This window comes from Columba livia, chromosome 16, assembly GCF_036013475.1.
Source record: "Columba livia isolate bColLiv1 breed racing homer chromosome 16, bColLiv1.pat.W.v2, whole genome shotgun sequence".
Taxonomy (NCBI): Eukaryota; Metazoa; Chordata; class Aves; order Columbiformes; family Columbidae; genus Columba; species Columba livia.
This window is the reverse complement of record NC_088617.1, coordinates 15,372,032-15,378,385: the sequence shown is the minus strand read 5'-3', so window position 1 is coordinate 15,378,385 and position 6,354 is coordinate 15,372,032.

The following is a 6,354-nucleotide window of genomic DNA, read 5'->3' as shown; positions in this document are numbered from 1 at the left end:
CCCCATGGATACCGATGCAGAGTGTCTCCTGAGGAGGTGTGGACAGACAGGAAAAGCAGATTCAACTCCAGCAGGTCCCCACCACAGATGAGCTGTGTCCATCAGTGCCAGCCCCTCTCCTCAGACCAGAACAAGAGTCCTGCTCCAGAAACAGAGCAGCCTGACCCAAAGGAGTGTCTGCAGAAGGAGGTTTCTCTTCCTCCTGGATTCCTCCCTGCAGGCACAGAAATGCTCCCTTGCTCTTCTCCAGGGACATCCCTTTCCCCAGGTGAGGGCATCCAGCCTGGCCTGGCCGGCTGGTCCTGGTTCCCTCCCTGTGCTCCCCACAGGGCCCTGAGCTGGCGATGCTGCTCTGCAGAGCGAGGGGCTGTGGTGCCCTGGGGCCATGGGCTGACTCTGCTCTGGCCACGCTGGTTGGGCTGGGAAACAGTCCCAGCTGGATGAGGGTCACTGCTGCTGAACCCTTGCCATCTTCCCAGCTGGCTCAGGAGCCCAGGACAAGGCTGGGCAGGACCATGGGGTGTCTCTCATGGCACCAAGGGCAGGGGAGGGCTGAACCAAGACGGTGTCCTGAAACATTCTCCAGTCTGACATCTTTTGGCATCCTGGCTCCTCACAGCCTGTCCTGGCACTGAAGGGCCCTTGTTACCCTGTGCCCTCCTCAGGTTCACCTCTTCCTCTGGGACACCTTGCATGATCACTCCTTTTACCAGGACGGTTTTGTTGAACCCAGCAGGCAGCTGAACATCACACACAGCCCTTCTCTTACTCCCTCCAGCCCAGTGGGGTGGGAGAGGGAATCAGGAAAGAAAGAAACATCTTGGGTTAAAATGAAGACAGTTTAATGAGACAGAAAGGCAAAACAATAACAACAGCAACAATAGCTACAATAGCAATGACAGCAACAATAGCTACAACAGCAACAACAGCTAAAACAGCTACAATAGCTACAACAGCTACAACAAATATAATATTATAATGATAATAAATAAAATAATTATAGTAATAGTAATTATAATAATAAGGATGGCAGTAGTAATAGTAGTAATCGCAAAAATGGTAATAATAATAACAGGAGATATAAACCAAGTCACGCACAATGCAATTGCTCACAACCCATCGAGCGACACCCAGCCAGATCCCAAACAGCGGTCCCCCAGATAACTTTTCTCTAGTTTACACACCAAGCATGACATCATATGGTGTGGAACAGCCCTTTGGGCACTTGGGCCAGCTGTCCTGCCTGTGCCCCTCCCAGCTTCTTGTGCATCTCCAGCCTCCTTGTTGAAAAGTCCTTGGTTTGGGATAAACATGGCTTAGCAACAACCCAAACATCCCTGTGCTAGCAACATCCTTCTCAGATTAAATCCAACACACCGCACTCTACCAGCTACTAGGAATAAAACTAACTCTCTCCCAGCTGAAACCAGGACAGTGCCCCCCCCTTATTCTGTACCATCTGTGTTGTGCCCGGGTCCCACACTCTCCAATACATTCCAGTTAATCAACAGCACTTTCCTATCTCTGGATATACACACAGATCTCACTCCTCAGTCTATAGGCCCCACCTCTAAAGTGTCCAATGAGTTCAAGTGGTCCATGGCTTTGGGCTCCAGGGTCATAAGAGTCTTTCAGGACAGGAGAGATGGTCTCTGCTGTTGGACTGTTGTGTCCTGTGTCCAGAGCTCGTAGCTGCTGTATCTGTCACAGCCAGGGACAGGGTGTGAGTCTGGGTGGGCAGCGAGTGGCACCTCAGGGAGATCCTCTGACAGTGCCTGGCAGCTCCACTCCTCTCCAGGACGCATCTGCCACTGCTGGTGGGACAGCGCCAGGCAGATAAGTCACAGACGTGTCCCTGTCGTTTGGGATGTGCACGACCAAGAAGGGAGCTCTTCATCCAGGCCTTGGTACCTGACACATCCCCCTGGGACCCTGAGCAAAACCCCTGTCCCAAAACCTAACTCTACGCCCTAGTCACAAACCCTAACTGCAACCCTAACCCATCATTCTAACCTTAACCCTATCCCCACCCCTAACCCTACCCCCTTACACTAATCCTAACCACTTAGAATAACACTACTCCCTAACCTCTAACCCTAACTAAACCCCTACCCCCAACCCTAACACTAACCTAAAACTAATCTAACTGTAACCCCAAACCCTTACCCCAATTCTAACCCTAACTCTGACCCTAATCCTAACCCCTAACCTAACTCTGACCATTCCACTAACACTACTGCCTAACACTAACCCTAACCCTAATCCTAACCCGATCCCTAACTCTAACCTAAATCTAAAGCTAAAACATAATCCTAACTCTAACCCAAACCGTAAAACTTACCCCTAATGCTATCTCCAACCCTAAACTCTAACCCTTTTCTAAACCTAATCTAACTCTAATACTTAGCCATAATCCTAACTCTAACCCTAACCCTAGTCCTACCCTTTTTACCCCTAATATTAAAACCTAACCCTAACTGCTTACACTAACACTATTCCCTAACTCCAAAGACTAATTCTTAGCCCTAACACTAAACTCAACACTACTCCATAAACCCTAATCCTAGCCCTTAGCACTAACTCTTACTCTATCCTGTGCCACTAACCCCTATCCATATCTCTACCTACTAATAGCCAACTGTAACCCTAATCAAACCCTAATACTACCCTAACCCTACCCCCTAACACCGACCCCTAACACTCACCCGAATTCTAACCCTAACACTTAGTCCAGACACTTACTGTAATCCTAAAAAAAGACCAAGTGTAAAACCAAAATCTAGTCCTAACTGTAAACCTCGTCCAAACCCCTACACCATAAGTCTAACTGTAAACACCATCCCCTAACTCTAATCTAACCTAAAACTTAACCCTAACTCAAACCCTAAATCCTAAAACTACCCCTAACCTTAACCACTTCCACTGACACAACACCCTGATCCCTAAACCTAACCCTACCTGTAAATCCAAAACTAACCACTAACCCTAACTCTAACCTGAACACTAACCTAACCCTAAATGTAAATCCAAACCCTAAGCTGAAATCTAACCCTAATACCTAAACCTACTCCTAACCACTTCCACTACTCCCTAACCCCAACCCTTAACATTAACCCAACACTTACCCAAAGCCTAACCCTTATCCTCAATCCTAACCCTTACTCTAACCTGAACCCCAAACCCCTGTCCCAAAACCTAACTCTAACCCCTAATTCCAAATCCTAACTGCAACCCTAACCCATAATTCTAACCTTAACCCTATCCCCACCCCTAACCCTACCCCCTTACACTAATCCTAACCACTTACAATAACACTACTCCCTAACTCCTAACCCTAACTAAACCCCTACCACCAACCCTAACACTAACCTAAAACTAATCTAACCATAACCCCAAGCCCTTACCCCAATTCTAACCCTAAGCCTAACCCAAACTCCTAATCCTAAGCCTAACCCTGACAGTAAGCCTAACCCTAACCTGAACTCTAATCCTGCCCTGACTCTAACTCTATTCCCTAACCCTAATCTAAACCTAACCCCAAACCTTATCTAACACTAACCCTTATCCAAATCACAACCCTAATGCTAACCCTAACTCTAAATGCAATCCTAACTCTTAAACCTAACTTAACCCTTAAACTAAGCCCTAACTTTAACCCTAACACTAACCTTAACTGTAATTCCTAGCCCTAACTCCAAGTCTAACCCTAAAATCTAACGCTAACTCTAGCCCTAACCAAGACCGTAACACCAGACCCTAACTCTAACCCTTCCCCCAACTGGTAAAGCCAACTCTAACCCTAACCATTATCTAACCCTAGCTGAAACCCTAACCCTAAGTCATAACTGCTAACCCTAACCCTATCCTTAACTACAATCCTAACTCTTCTCTCTAATCACTAACCCTACCCCTAACCCCTACAACTAAACCCTAACCCTAACCACTTACATTAACACTACTTGCTAAACCTCAACCCTGATCCTAACCCCTAACAATAACTCTAACCCTAACCTAATCTCTACTCCCACCCCCAAACCCTAACCCTATTCAAAACCTAACTCTAACTGTAAGCCTAACATCTATCCCTAAAAAAAACTAACCATAATGCTTAACCCATACACTCACTCTAATCTTAAATGAAAGCCTGAGTCTAAGTCCAAACTCAAACCCTAACCCTACCTCTAACTTAAACCATAAACCTAAATCTAAACATAACCCTAACCCTATCCCTGTCCCTAACCCATAAATCTAACCTCTAAGCCTAACCACTTCCACTGACCCTAACCCCAAAACCTAACACTATTCCAACCCTTACCTCAACCTTAATCCTAACCCCTACCACTAACCATAACCATAAATCAAAAACTGAGCCCTAACCCTGACTCTAACCCTAACAGTAACCCTAAACTCTAACCCCAATCCTAAACTCTAACCCTAACCTAACACTAATCCTATCGCTAACCTAACCTCAATGGTAACCCTAAACTAAACTAACCCTAACCCAGACCCAACACTAATCCTACCTCTAACCTGAAATCTATGCCTAACCCCTAAATTCACCTCTAAAACAAACCTTAAACCTAAACCTAACTCTAATCTAATCCTAGCCTCATTTCTATCCCTAGCCCATTAACCCAGTCGCCAACCCTGAGCACTCATACTAAAATTAACACTAACCCAACCCTAATATCTAACCCAAACCATTAACTCAACCTCTAAGCCTAACCCTAAACCCTAACCTAAACCTATCTCTAATCTAATGCTAAATCCTAACCCATAATTCTAAGACTAACTTTAAGTCTAAAGCCCTATCCCGAAAATAACATTAACACTACCTCTAAGCCTAACCCAGTGTCCTGTCCCTAACCCTTCAATATAAATCTAAAACCTAAACCTGACCATTCAAATAACACAAATCCATAACCCCCACATCTAACTCCAATCCAAGCCTTACCCTAACCCTAATCCTAATCCCTATCCTTAACTTAAATCTTAACTCTAAGTCTAAATTCTAAGCCTAATTCTAACCCTAAATTTAATAAAAAATGTAATGGTAACCCTAACCTGACCTCTAACCCTAACCCCTAACCCTAATTCTTACTCTGACCCCTAACACTAACCCCTAACCTAAACCTAACCCTAACTGTAATACCTACAAATAGTGCTAACCTTAACCATATTCCTACCCTTTCCCCCTAAACCTGAAGTCTAACTGCTTATACTAACACTATTCCCTAACCCCTAACCTTAATCCTTACCTCTAACACTAACCCTAATACTAACCCTTACCACTAACCACATCCCTACCCATAAACCCGAAACCCAATCCTAATCAAACTCTAATAATAACCCTAACCCTACCCCTAACAACTATCCCTAAATCTAACTCTCTAATGTTAGTACAATCACTTACTGTAATCCTAAAGCAAAGGCTAAATCTAAGACCAACCTCTAACCCTAACTCTAAAACTAATTCAATGCCCTAACCCTGATCTAACCCTAAATCTAACCCCAAAACTTAACTCTACCCTTAACAAAACTCCAGAACCTCTAACACTAACCCTAATCCAACCATTACCCTAAACCAAATCCTAAAACTTAAGCCTAAATGTAAACCTAAATACTAACCCTAAATCTAATCCTAAAATTTAAGACAAACCCCTAACTCTAACCCTAAGAGTAACACAACATAAGTAGAAATCCAAACCCTAACCTAACAATACCCACAACCCAAAATCTAACTCTAACATCAAACCCAAAATCTAACCTTTCCTCCAACTGGTAACGCTACCTGACCACTGACTCTAATCTAACCCTAAAAGGAACTATAACCCTAACCCTAAATCCTAACCACTTATCCTAGCCATAATCTTATCCTTACATCTAACCCTAATTCTTCTCCCTAATACCTAACCCTAACACCAACCCCCTAAAGCTGACTCTAAAGCTCAGCCCTAAACCTTAACCCTAACCCTAGCCAGTAATCATCATTCTAAACCTCACCCTAACTCTAGCAATAACCCCTAAACCCTGAAACTAACCCCTAGTTCCAGTAACCTTAACACTACTCCCTAACACAAACCCAGCACTTATGGTAACCCTAATGCTGACCACTAACACTAACTATAACCTTCATGGTAAGCCTAAACCCTAATACTAACTCTAACCCTAACTTGAAACCTAATCCTAACACTAAACGTAAACCCTAACCTTAACCTAACCAGAACCCTATCACTAACCTAACTCTAACCATAAGCTTTAAACCAACCTAACCCAACCCTAACCCTAACTCTAACCTGAAATCTAACCCTAACCCAACCTCTAAACAGAATCCTAACCCTAACTCTAGCCTCA